This window comes from Haematobia irritans, chromosome 2 (genome assembly GCF_050003625.1).
Source record: "Haematobia irritans isolate KBUSLIRL chromosome 2, ASM5000362v1, whole genome shotgun sequence".
Lineage (NCBI taxonomy): Eukaryota > Metazoa > Arthropoda > Insecta > Diptera > Muscidae > Haematobia > Haematobia irritans.
In genome coordinates, this window is record NC_134398.1 from 219305932 (window position 1) to 219319507 (window position 13576).

The window sequence follows — 13576 nt, forward strand, 5'->3', positions numbered from 1 at the left end:
TCTTTGGCAAAAATGCTCAGGGTGGGCCCCTGAGTCGATATAGCCATGTCCGTCTGTCCGTGAACACATTTTTGTAATCAAAGTCTAGGTCGCAGTTTTAGTCCAATCAACTTCAAATTTGGCAAAAGTATGTGTTTTGGCTCGGAATAGAACCCTATTGATTTTGGAAGAAATCGGTTCAGATTTAGATATAGCTCCCACATATATATTTCGCCCGATGTTGACTTATATGGCCCCAGAAGCCAGAGTTTTACCCTAATTTGCTTAAAATTTTGCACAAGAAGAACAATTAGTACTATAGTCAAGTTGTGCCAAATTTTATTGAAATCGGTTCAGATTTGGATATAGCTCCCATATATATCTTTCGCCCGATATGGATTAATACGGTCCCAGAAGCCAGAGTTTTACCCCAATTTGGTTGAAATATTGCACTAGGAGTACAATTAGTAGTGTAGTCAAGTGTGCCAAATTTTATTGAAATCGGTTCAGATTTAGATATAGCTCCCATATATATCGTTGACCCGATTTACACTCATATGATCACAGTGGCCAATTTTTTCCTCCGATTTAATTGAAATTTTGCACAGGGAGTAGAATTAGCATTGTAGCTATGCGTGCCAAATTTGGTTGAAATCGGTTCAGATCTAGATATAGCTCCCATATATTTCGTTGACCCGATTTACACTTATATGACCACAGAGGCCATTTTTTTGCTCCGATTTAGTTGAAATTTTGCACAGGGAGAAGAATTAGGATTGTAGCTATGCCAGCCAAATTTGGTTGAAATCGGTTCAGATTTCGATATATCTCCCATATATAGCTTTCGCCCGATTTACACTCATATGACCACAGAGGCCATTTTTTTGCTCCGATTTAGTTGAAACTTTGCATAGGGAGTAAAATTAGCATTGTAGCTATGCGTGCCAAAGTTGGTTGAAATCGGATCAGAGTTAGATATAGCTCCCACATATAGCTTTCGCCCGATTTACACTCATATGACCACAGAGGCCAATTTTTAACTCCGATTTAGTTGAAATTTTGCACAGGGAGTAGAATTAGCATTGTAGTTATGCGTGCCAAAGTTGGTTGAAATCGGATCAGAGTTAGATATAGCTCCCATATATATGTTTTTCTGATTTCGACAAAAATGGTCAAAATACCAACATTTTCCTTGTAAACTCGCCACTGCTTAGTCGAAAAGTTTTAAAAATGAATCTAATTTTCCTAAACTTCTAATACATATATATCGAGCGATAAATCATAAATAAACTTTTGCAAAGTTTCCTTAAAATTGCTTCAGATTTAAATGTTTCCCATATTTTTATACCCTGCGCCACACTGTGGAACAGGGAATTATAAGTTAGTGCATATGTTTGTATCACCCAGAAGGAGACGAGATAGACACACGGTGTCTTTGGCAATAATGCTCAGGGTGTATCCCTGAGTCGATATAACCATGTCCGTCTGTCCGTCTGTCCGTCCGTCCGTCTGTCTGTGAACACATTTTTGTGATCAAAGTCTAGGTCGCAATTTAAGTCCAATCGCCTTCAAATTTGACAAATGTTCCTAATTTGGGTCAGAATAGAACCCTATTGATTTTGGAAGAAATCGGTTCAGATTTAGATATAGCTTCCATATATATTTTTCGCCCGATATGGACTTATATGGCCCCAGAAGCCAGAGTTTTCGCCCAATTTGGTTGGAATTTTGCACTAGTATAGTATAGTATAGAGTACAATTGGTAACATAGTCATGTGTGCCAAATTTTATTGAAATCGGTTCAGATTTAGATATAGCTCCCATATATATGTTTTTCTGATTTCGACAAAAATGGTCAAAATACCAAATTTATTTAAATGTATGTATTTGGGACAAACCTTTATATATAGCACTCAACACATTTGACGGATGTGATATGGTATCGAAAATTTAGATCTACAAAGTGGTGCAGGGTATAATATAGTCGGCCCCGCCCGACTTTAGACTTTCCTTACTTGTTTTTAAATAAAACAATTCACCGCTGGTGAGATTTAATCTGTGTTTTTTATTTTTTCATTCACACTAATAAAGAACGTCTCGAGAAGTAGTTCTAATGCTATGGTATCTAGATATTACGATCATAACACAAACATTTAGGTTTCGACGTTTCGTGGCTGCGTTTGCCAAGGCGTTCTGTTTAGGTGTCAAGAAACCCACACAGAAAAAATGTTCACGAAATTTTTTCCAATTAAAGTCTTAATTGAGTTTTAAGAAATATTCAATTAAACATTTAATTGATTAAACAAATTTTTTAATTGAAACAAAAATCAATCACAAAAATTAATAGTATTAATTAATTTTTTAATTTGATCAATTAATTTTTTAATTTACCTTCAATTAATTTTGTAATTGATACTATCATTTCTGTGATTGAAGACATTTCACTTAAAAATTAATTCAATGAATTAATTTCGTGACACAGAAAAAAAATTCACGAACATTTTGCCAATTAAAATTTTAATTGAGTTTTAGAAAATATTCACTCAAAAATTTAATTGATTCAACAAATGTTTAAATTGAAACAAAAATTAATCATTATATTTCACGTTAGCCTGATACCGAAACAGGCAATTGACGTCCACTAAATCACTAAATTTAATCACTAAAATTAATAATGTCAATTAATTCAATCCACACAAAAGTTTTTTTTCTGATTCAATCACGAAATTAATTGATCCAATTATTTTTTAATTGAAATGTCTTCAATCATAGAAATGATAGTATCAATTACAAAATTAATTGAACGTCAATTAAAAAATTAATTGATCCAATTACAATTAATTTTTTAATTGACGTTCAATTAATTTTGTAATTGATACTATCATTTCTATGATTGAAGACATTTCAATAAAAAAAAATAATTGGATTAATTAATTTCGTGATTGAATCAGAAAAAAAACTTTTGTGTGGATTGAATCAGAAAAAAATTATTGTGTGCAGGTTCAACCGCCAGTGGGAGTGAAAATTTTTTTCAAACTTCTTAAAATTAGATAATAAGAAAATAAATAATACAAATAAGAAATGAAATTTGAAGATTGGTCCAAACAAAATATTGTTTGTATTGTTCAAACATATTATGTTTCACATTTTTGAAAGTTTTGCAATTTACTTGAAAATTTCAGACGAAAAGCGCTATTTTATTTAGGAAAGAAGCTTGCTTTCCTTTGTCTTGTATATAAGATCGGTTCTCCTACCTTTAGATCATTCTCAAATTTCTCCAAATTTCTTCAGACTCTGGGAATTGCATGCAATTCCAGTGACTTCCAAATGAAAAACAACATGTGAATCTGATGATGATGATTACATTCAAATCGCTAATCCGCCAACGTGGGCAAGCAAAGAAAAATGGAAATGTTGTTGATAGTGGAGACGATGTTATGCTGTTGCCGTTGCTGCTGCTGCTGTTGCAGTCAATGCAACAACTTTGACTTGCAGTACTAAATTTTATACTCAAATAAAGGAATTTAGCTGCTATTAGCGCCAAAGAATTTTCTCATGGTTTTGAGTAAAAAAAAAAAATAATAACAAAATCAACTAAAAAGAACCCCCAAAGAAAATCTTGTACATGTTTGTTGCACGATGATCGCTAATCTAAAACTGGTGGTAACAAAAATATACCTACCCCCGCTTGGACTATAATACAACTTGCGACAAAAATCGCCGGCGGCCAAATGTTTTATGCTGATGTTGGTTGGCTGGCAGGCTGCCTAGCTAGCTGGTTGTTCTGACTTGACCAATATTACCCTGATGTCGTTGTTGTTTTGCTTTTGACCACATTTACTCCTGCCGTTGAGACAGTGTATGTATCACCACAATCACCATTTGGATTGAATGGATGAACGGATAGATGTGAGTGGTGGACGGTGCATCATAATAATCCCAAAAAAATTCAGGCAAATGTTCAGTTGCCTGCACTGGCCTGGTCAACTCATCAGATATTTTGCAGCCGGTGATTCTTTTGGGTGCAAAGGAACATCATGATTCTCTTGAGCTTGTTGTCTCCGAGTGGTGCTTTACAAGTTGGGATTTTATTTTTGAACTATAGCAGTGGCTTTCGCAAAGTTCACCTTCATCATATGGAAAATACTGATTTACAGGTTACCCTAGTAAGTGTTTCTATCATTTGGGGTTTGGGGGATGGGGAGAGGATGACATTATGATGTACTGTGTTTAAAAGCTATGTTATAGAGTCGCTAAAACATATAAAGCTTCACGGTTGCCTTCATCATCGAATAGTCGAAAAGAAGATTTTCGACTTTTATATCTTTGAGACCCCTAGGATCGGCTCTGTTAGGTGTGGTGGTATGGTGGCAAGCCGATATTTCAGGCTCACTTACACTGTGTAGAAATAAAATTGTGACAAAATTTTCCATAGAAATAAAATTTTGATAAACTTTTATACACAGAAAAAAATTTCACTTTTTCAATTTTTCCAATTAAAATTTGAAATGAGTTTTAAAAAATATTCAATTAAAAATTTAATCGATTCAACAAATTTTTTAATTGAAACAAAAATCAATCATAAAAATTAATAGTATCAATTAATTTTGTAATTGGATCAATTAATTTTTAGTTGACCTTCAATTAAGTTTTTAATCGATACTCTCATTTCTGTGATTGAAGACATTTCAATTAGAAAATTAATTGGGTCAATTAATTTCGTGATTGAATCAGAAAAAAAAAAATTTATGTATAAAGAAATAAAAATTTTGACGAAATTTTCTGTAGAAATAAAATATTGACAATATTTTCTGTAGAAATAAAATTTTAGCAAAATTTTCTATAAATATAAAATTTTGAAAAATTTTCTATATAAATAAAATTTTGACAAAATTTTCTATAGAAATAAAACTTTGACAAAATTTTCTGTAGACATAAAATTTTGAAAAAATTTTCTATAGAAGTAGAATTTTGGCAAAATTTTCTATAAAAATAAAAATTTGAAAAATTTTCTATAGAAATAAAATTTTAACAAAATTTTCTATGGAAATAAAATTTTGACAATATTTTCTATAGAAATAAAATTTTGACAAAATTTTCTATAGAAACAAAATTTGGACAAAATTTTCTATAAATATAAAATTTTGAAAAAAATTTCTATAGAAGTAAGATTTTGACAATATTTTCTATAGAAATAAACTTTCGACAAAATTTTCTTTGGAAATAAAATTTTGACAAAATTGTTTATAGACATAAAATTTTGACAAAATTTTCTATAGAAATAAAATTTTGACAAAATTTTCTATAGAAATAAGATGCTGACAAAATTTTCTATAAAAATGAAATTTTGACAAAATTTTCTACATAAATTAAATTGCTCAAAATGCTCTTTAAACATTAAATTTTGAAAAAAAATTCTATAGAAGTAAACTTTTGACAATATTTTCTATAGAAATAAACTTTCGACAAAATTTTCTTTGGAAATAAAATTTTGACAAAATTTTTTATAGACAAAAAATTTTGACAAAATAAATAAAATTTTACAAAAATTTACTATAGAAATAAAATTTTAACAAAATTTTCTATAAAAATAAAATTTTGACAATATTTTCTATAGAAATAAAACTTTGACAATATTTTCTATAGAAATAAAATTTCGACAAAATTTTCTATAGAAATAACATTTTGAAAAATTGTCTATAGAAAGAAAATTTTGACAAAATGTTCTATAGAAATCAAATGTTGACAACATTTTCTACTCAAAAAAATTTTTGACAAAATTTTCTATAGAAATAAAATTTTGACAATATTTTCGACAGAAATTAAATTTCGACAAGATTTTCTAAAGAAATAAAATTTCAACAAAATTTTCTATAGAAATAAAGTTTTGACAAAATTTTCTATAGACGTAAAATTTTGACAAAATTTTCTATAGAAATAAAAGTTTGGCAAAATTTTCTATAAATATAAAATTTTGAAAAATTTTCTATAGAAATAAAATGTTGACAAAATTTTCTATACAAATAAAATTTTAACAAAATTTTCTATAGAAATAAAATTTTAACAAAATTTTCTATAAAAATAAAATTTTTACAATAATTTCGATAGAAATAAAATTTTGACAATATTTTCTATAGAAATAAAATTTCGACAAAATTTTCTATAGAAATAAAATTTTGATAAAAATTTCTATAGGAATAAAATTTTGACTAAATTTTCTATAGAAATAAAATTTTGACAAAATTGTCTATAGAAATAAAATGTTGACAAAATTTTCTACTCAAACAAAATTTTGACAAAATTTTCTGTAGAAATTAAATTTTTGTTGAAAATTTTCTATAGAAATTAAATTTTTTACAAAATTTTCTATAGAAAAAAAATTTTGACAAAATCTTCTTTAGAAATAAAATTTTCTTAAAATTTTCTATAGAAATAAAATTTTGACAAAGTTTTCTATAGAAATAAAATTTTCTACTCAAACAAAATTTTGATAAAATTGTGTATAGAAATTCAATTTTTTACAAAATTCTCTATAGAAATAACATTTTGACAAAATTTTCAATAGAAATAAAGTTTTGACAAAATTTTCTATAGGAATAAAATCTTGACAATCTTTTCTAAAGAAATAAAATTTTGACAAAATTTTCTATAGAAATAAAATGTTGACAAAATTTTCTACTCAAACAAAATTTTGACAAAATTTTCTGTAGAAATTAAATTTTTGTTCAAAATTTTCTATAGAAATTAAATTTTTTAAAAATTTTTCTATAGAAATAAAATTTTTACAAAGTTTTCTATAGAAATAAAATTTTGACAAAATTTTCTACTCAAACAAAATTTTGACAAAATTTTCTGTAGAAATTAAATTTTTGTTCAAAATTTTCTATAGAAATTCAATTTTTTACAAAATTTTCTATAGAAATAAAATTTTGACAAAATTTTCTTTGGAAATAAAATTTTCTATAGAAATAAAATTTTGACAAAATTTTCTATAGAAATAAAATTTTGACAAAATTTTCTACTCAAACAAAATTTTGACAAAATTTTCTGTAGAAATTAAATTTTTTTCAAAATTTTCTATAGAAATTCAATTTTTTACAAAATTTTCTATAGAATTAAAATTTTGACAAAGTTTTCTATAGAAATAAATTTTTGACAAAATTTTCTACTCAAACAAAATTTTGACAAAATTTTCTGTAGAAATTAAATTTTTGTTCAAAATTTTCTATAGAAATTAAATTTTTACAAAATTTTCTATAGAAATAAAATTTTGACAAAGTTTTCTACAGAAATAAAATTTTGACAAAATTTTCTATAGGAATAAAATCTTGACAATCTTTTCTAAAGAAATAAAATTTTGACAAAATTTTCTATAGAAATAAAATGTTGACAAAATTTTCTACTCAAACAAAATTTTAACATAATTTTCTGTAGAAATTAAATTTTTGTTCAAAATTTTCTATAGAAATTAAATTTTTTACAAATTTTTCTATAGAAATAAAATTTTGACAAAGTTTTCTATAGAAATAAAATGTTGACAAAATTTTCTACTCAAACAAAATTTTGACAAAATTTTCTGTAGAAATTAAATTTTTGTTCAAAATTTTCTATAGAAATTCAATTTTTTACAAAATTTTCTATAGAAATAAATTTTTGACAAAATTTTCTTTGGAAATAAAATTTTCATAAAATTTTCTATAGAAATAACATTTTGACAAAATTCTCTAAAGAAATAAAATTTTGACAAAATTTTCTAGAGAAATAAAATTTTGACAAAATTTTCAATAGAAATAAAGTTTTGACAAAATTTTCTATAGGAATAAAATCTTGACAATCTTTTCTAAAGAAATAAAATTTTGACAAAATTTTCTTTAGAAATAAAATTTTGATAAACTTCGCTATAGAAATAAAAATTCGACAAAATTTTCGATAGAAATAAACTTTTTCAAAATTGTTTAGTAGTTTTATGGTAAACTTTTGTCAAAATTTTATAGATTAGTTTTGGCTCGAGTTGCAACCGTGACAGGGGACCATACAGTTTGTAAGCGAACATAGTCTCCGCTGGGCTAAGTAGCTGTTATTGTCATCAACAGACAAGTATCCCTATAGCCATAAACGCACAAGCATCGCAAAACAGTTTATATGACATAGTTTGAGGCGCCCATGAGCCGATGAAAATTAACTTTGTTTAACCGAAAAATGCTGGGAAGATTAAATTTTTACTATGAAACTTCAAAATGTGCCTTATTAAAGACTTAAAGTCAGAAAAGAAGTTCAAAAAAGGCTAATTCCCCATCTTAAGTTTTGTGAAATATTAACTTAAGCTCTCATCTATTCGTTATATTTTTACATACCTCCAAAACGAAATTTTAGGTCAAGAATAAATTTTTTAGCCTGACAGAAACAACGTTAACAAAAATAGTAAAATTTTGTTTTTTTCGAAATTTTTTTTTTTTCAGAAAAGAATTTATTTTTTTTGCGTGTTGGGAAATTTTGCTACTTTGAGCCACTGTACTTAGATTATGAGAATATTTGCAAATAAAAACTACAGCTGATGATGATGACGATGATGGCAATGGCAATGGAAGCTTGTAGTGAGTTACAATTTGATATTAACTCGATAAACGCTTTATGCCGGTCCCACTAAGCCAACCAGCCAGTCAAAGAGGCTGGCCACGCAGTTAGTAACCAAAAAATGTTCAAGTTCCACCTACTCTCGTGAAAGGCATCTGAAGCAGCCAAATGTGCAGCAGCATAATTTCGTCTACATTTGGCCATCACTTTGCCGCCACATCAACGTCCTGGGCTGTCCCACACGAGGTCTGACCGCCTGTCCATTTGTTAAAAATTTTCGGTCTACACCGCCCCTCCAAATCTGGTGTCTGTCGGTACAGTTTTTGAGAAATTTGTTTGCGTGCTTGTAGGATTTTTTCACATCGTCATCATCATCAACATCTTTGCCATCATCCTACTTCATCTCCACTTACACTTTCATAAACTTCCTCCAAGGTTTATGGATCATTATTATGATATGGTCTGACCACTGATGTGAACATTTGACTAACTGACTGATGAAGATCTATCAGGCGATTAGAGCTTTTAATGTAATTCAACATAATCAAAAAAAAAAAAAAAAATCTCCAAATTATGTCTTGCTGTTGACAAGACCTAATTTTGCTGAATTTCACCTAAAATAGATTTGTCTGTGTGATATCAGCTAACCAGGTTATCAGATAAAATTTTTAATTTTAGCACCTTTTTTTATTGTCTCGAAATCAGGTTCCCGATAACCATCAGCACTTCTGAGTTTCGGCTGGTGAGGTTGGGTGTGTGTGTGTGGGGTTTTTTTTATAAATGCAATTAATGCGAGTGACTAATGTTTAGAAATTTTCCACAAAATTTTATTTTTGCCACCTAAATCTATTTAATTAGAGTTTTTTTTTTAGATGAAAACAAAAATTTTAATATTAACTACTGATTAAGTGCTATTGTCCGAAACAGTGGTCAGTAGAGAATGTATAATTTTATGGGTATTTAAGTGCTGAGTTCGATTGATAAAAAATGTTCGCATATAAGGTGGGTACTATGTTCAGTTTTTTTTTTTTTTTCACCAAAACTCTAAATTAGAAGTGTGAAAATATATATGACAATTATATTCATCCAAAAAATTGGATGGAAAAGATTTCATTCCGTACAATTTAATTTTTATACCCTGCGCCACACTGTGGAACAGGGTATTATAAGTTAGTGCATATGTTTGTTACACCCAGAAGGAGACGAGATAGACACATGGTGTCTTTGGCAATAATGCTGAGGGTGGGTCCCTGAGTCGATATAACCATGTCCGTCTGTCCGTCTGTCCGTCCGACCGTCCGTCTGTCTGTGAATACATTTTTGTGATCAAAGTCTAGGTCGCAATTTAAGTCCAATCGACTTCAAATTTGGCACATGTTCCTAATTTGGGTCAGAATAGAACCCTATTGATTTTGGAAGAAATCGGTTCAGATTTAGATATAGCTCCCATATATATCTTTCGCCCTATATGCACTAATATGGACCCAGTAGCCAGAGTTTTATACCGATTTGCTTGAAATTTTGTACAAACATAACACTTAGTTGTACAGTCAAGTGTGCAAAATTTGATTGAAATCGGTTCAGATTTAGATATAGCTCCCATATATATCTTTCGCCCGATATGGACTAATACGGTCCCAGAAGCCAGAGTTTTGGCCGAATTTGGTTGAAATATTGCACTAGGAGTACTATTAGTAGTATAGTCAAGTGTGCAATATTTGATTGAAATCGATTCAGATTTAGATATAGCTCCCATATATATATCTTTCGCTCGATATGCACTTATATGGACCCAGAAGCCACAGTTTTATCCCGATTAGCTTGAAATTTGGCACAAGGAGTAAAATTGGTGGTATAGTCACGTGTGCCAAATTTGATTGAAATCGGTTCAGATTTAGATATATCTGCCATATATATTTTTCGCCCGATATGGACTTATATGGCCCCAGAAGCCAGAGTTTTTGCCCAATTTGGTTGAAATTTTGCACTAGGAGTACAATTAGTAATATAGTCATGTGTGCCAAATTTGATTGAAATCGGTTCAGATTTAGATATAGCTCCCATATATCTGTTTTTCTGATTTCGACAAAAATGGTAAAAATACCAACATTTTCCCTGTTAAATCGCCACTGCTTAGTCGAAAAGTTGTAAAAATGACTCTAATTTTCCTAAACTTTTAACACATATATATCGAGCGATAATTCAAAAATAAACTTTTGCGAAGTTTCCTTAAAATTGCTTCAGATTTAAATGTTTCCCATATTTTTTTAATAAAATTGTGTTCCACCCTAGTGCATTAGCCAACTTAAATTTTGAGTCTATAGATTTTGTAAAAGTCTATCAAATTCTGTCCAAATCGAGTGATATTTAAATGTATGTATTTGGGACAAACCTTTATATTTAGCACCCAACACATTTGACGGATGTGATATGGTTTCGAAAATTTAGATCTACAAACTGGTGCAGGGTATTATATAGTCGGCACCGCCTGTTTTGAAATGAAATAATTCAAAAAAGTAATCACGCCAAAGCCAACAAAAAGTTAACGCACCATGATAGAAATTATAGGTTTATTTTACAAAATTTTAACTAGAATAGTTTCCTAATTGCAAAATGTTCCAAATAAGTTAATACTTTTTGTCAAATTGAAGAAAATTTATTAAAAATAATATTTTTTTGTTGTTGTTTAAACAAATTTCAAGACAGTTACAATTGTAGTAAAATTTACACATTTTAGAGACTTATGAATTTTTTAAATATTTAATTAACCTCCTTTTCGCTCTAAGACGCTTATGATATGAGCAAAAGAAGTTTTTCATATAAAAATTTGATTTTTTTTTGGGATATGGATGGAATTTTTGAATTTTTTGGGGTTGCTCACAAATAAATCTCATTTTCCCTCTAGGACGCTTAGTTTAGGAGATATGAGCAAAAGAAGTTTTTCATATAAAAATTTTTATTTTTCTGGTAGGATTTCGATGAAATTTTTGGTTTTTTGGGGGTGGTCACGAATTAACCTCCTTTTCGCTCTAGGACCCTTAGTTTAGGAGATATGAGCACAAGAAGTTTTTCATATAAAAATATCATTTTTTTAAGATTTCGATGAAATTGTTGATTTTTTGGGGGTGGTCACAAATTAACCTTCTTTTCGCTCTAGGGCCCTTAGCTTAGCAAGCAATTTTTCATATAAAAATTTCATTTTTTTAGGATTTCGATTAAATTTTTGATTTTTTTGGGGGTGGTCACGAATTAGCCTCCTTTTCGCTGTAGGACCCTTAGTTTAGGAAATGTGAGCATAAGCAATTTTTCATATAAAAATTTTATTTTTTTTAGGATTTGGGTGGAATTTTTTGGGGGTGGTAACGAATTAACCTTCTTTTCGCTCTAGGGCCCTTAGTTTAGGAGATATGAGCAAAAGCAATTGTGCATATAAAAATTTCATTTTATTTTTTAGGATTTGGGTGGAATTTTTTGGGGGTGGTCACGAATAAACCTCCTTTTCGCTCTAGGACACTTAGTTTAGAAGATATGTGCAAAATAAGCTTTTCATATAAAATTTTTTATTTTTTTAGGATTTCGATGAAATTTTTGATTTTTTGGGGGTGGTCACGAAGTAACCTCCTTTTCGCTCTAGGACGCTTAGTTTAGGAGATATGAGCAAAAGAAGTTTTTCATATAAAAATTTGATTTTTTTTAGGATTTGGGTGGAATTTTTGGAGGTGGTCACGAATAAACCTCCTTTTCATTCTAGGACGCTTAGTTTGGGAGATATAAGCAAAATAAGCAAACTTCTCCCACTTCAGAAAAATATGAATTATTTTATTTTTTTAGTAAAATTGTGCACTATATTTGTATACAACTTTTGTTTTCTATTATACCCACCACCATAGAATGGTGACGGGGGTATAATAAGTTTGTCACTCACGGTACAGCCTTCAATAATGGCACTATCGTCCTGAAATTTGGCACTCTTTGTCTTTTGTTTGCAGGCAGGTCAAGTTCGAAACTGGGCTATATCGGTCCAAGTCCTCATATAAACCGACCTCCCGATTTGGGGTCTTGTGCTTATAAAAACTGAATTTTTATCCAAGTTGCGTGAAATTGGAAATCTAGAGGTATTTTAGGACCACCGAAAATGTACCGAAATTGGTGTCTTTCAGTCCATGTTTTGGTATAGCCCCCATATTGACCGTTTTCCCGAGCGTCGCCAAAAAAGTAGTGAAACTGTTCTTTTTGGATCGGGAAGTGGTGCCAAATTGACGCAGAAGCGATGAATTTAACATGGGCTTGTCATAGGACGGATGTCCACCATTTCAACAGCCGCTGCACTGAATTTGCATCACTTCTTAAGGTGTGAGGCGAATTCAGTGTTGTGGATATGAATTAAGAAATTTTGTGATATTTTGACAAATAAATAATTTTTAAAATTTTTTATGATGTTTAATGCATTATAACGCTTTTGTAATCAAATATTTGCAAAAATTCGAAATTTTTCTACAAAGGATTTAACATTTTTTTCGGCAAAATTTAAATAATTTGTTAATTTTATTAATTCTTAATTTGTTTTTAACTTATTTGAAACACAAAAAATAAATTTCCCATTAAAAATATAAAAAGCAAGTTATAAAGAAATTGACTCAAATGAACTTCCTGTGCAGTTAAAATAAAGAGCATCCTTGGGAGAGCATTTTTGCAAGTTCTTTTAAAGTTGTGCCTTGAGAAGAACATCCAAATTTTTTTGCTGGGTAACCACAGAGTCGACCTAGAGATGTCCGTCCGTCAGTCTGAATGTCCGTCCTTCACGCTATCCTCCGAACGAAACAAGCTATCGACTTGAACCTTGGCACAAGTTGTTATTGATGTAGGTCGGATGGTATTGCAAGTGGGCTATATCGGATCACTTTTACGTATAGCCCTCATATAAACCGATCCCCAAATTTTGCTTGCGGATCCTCTTGGAGGAACAAATATTATCCGATCCGGTTGAAATTTGGTACGTGGTGTTAGTGTAGTCATTCGTGAT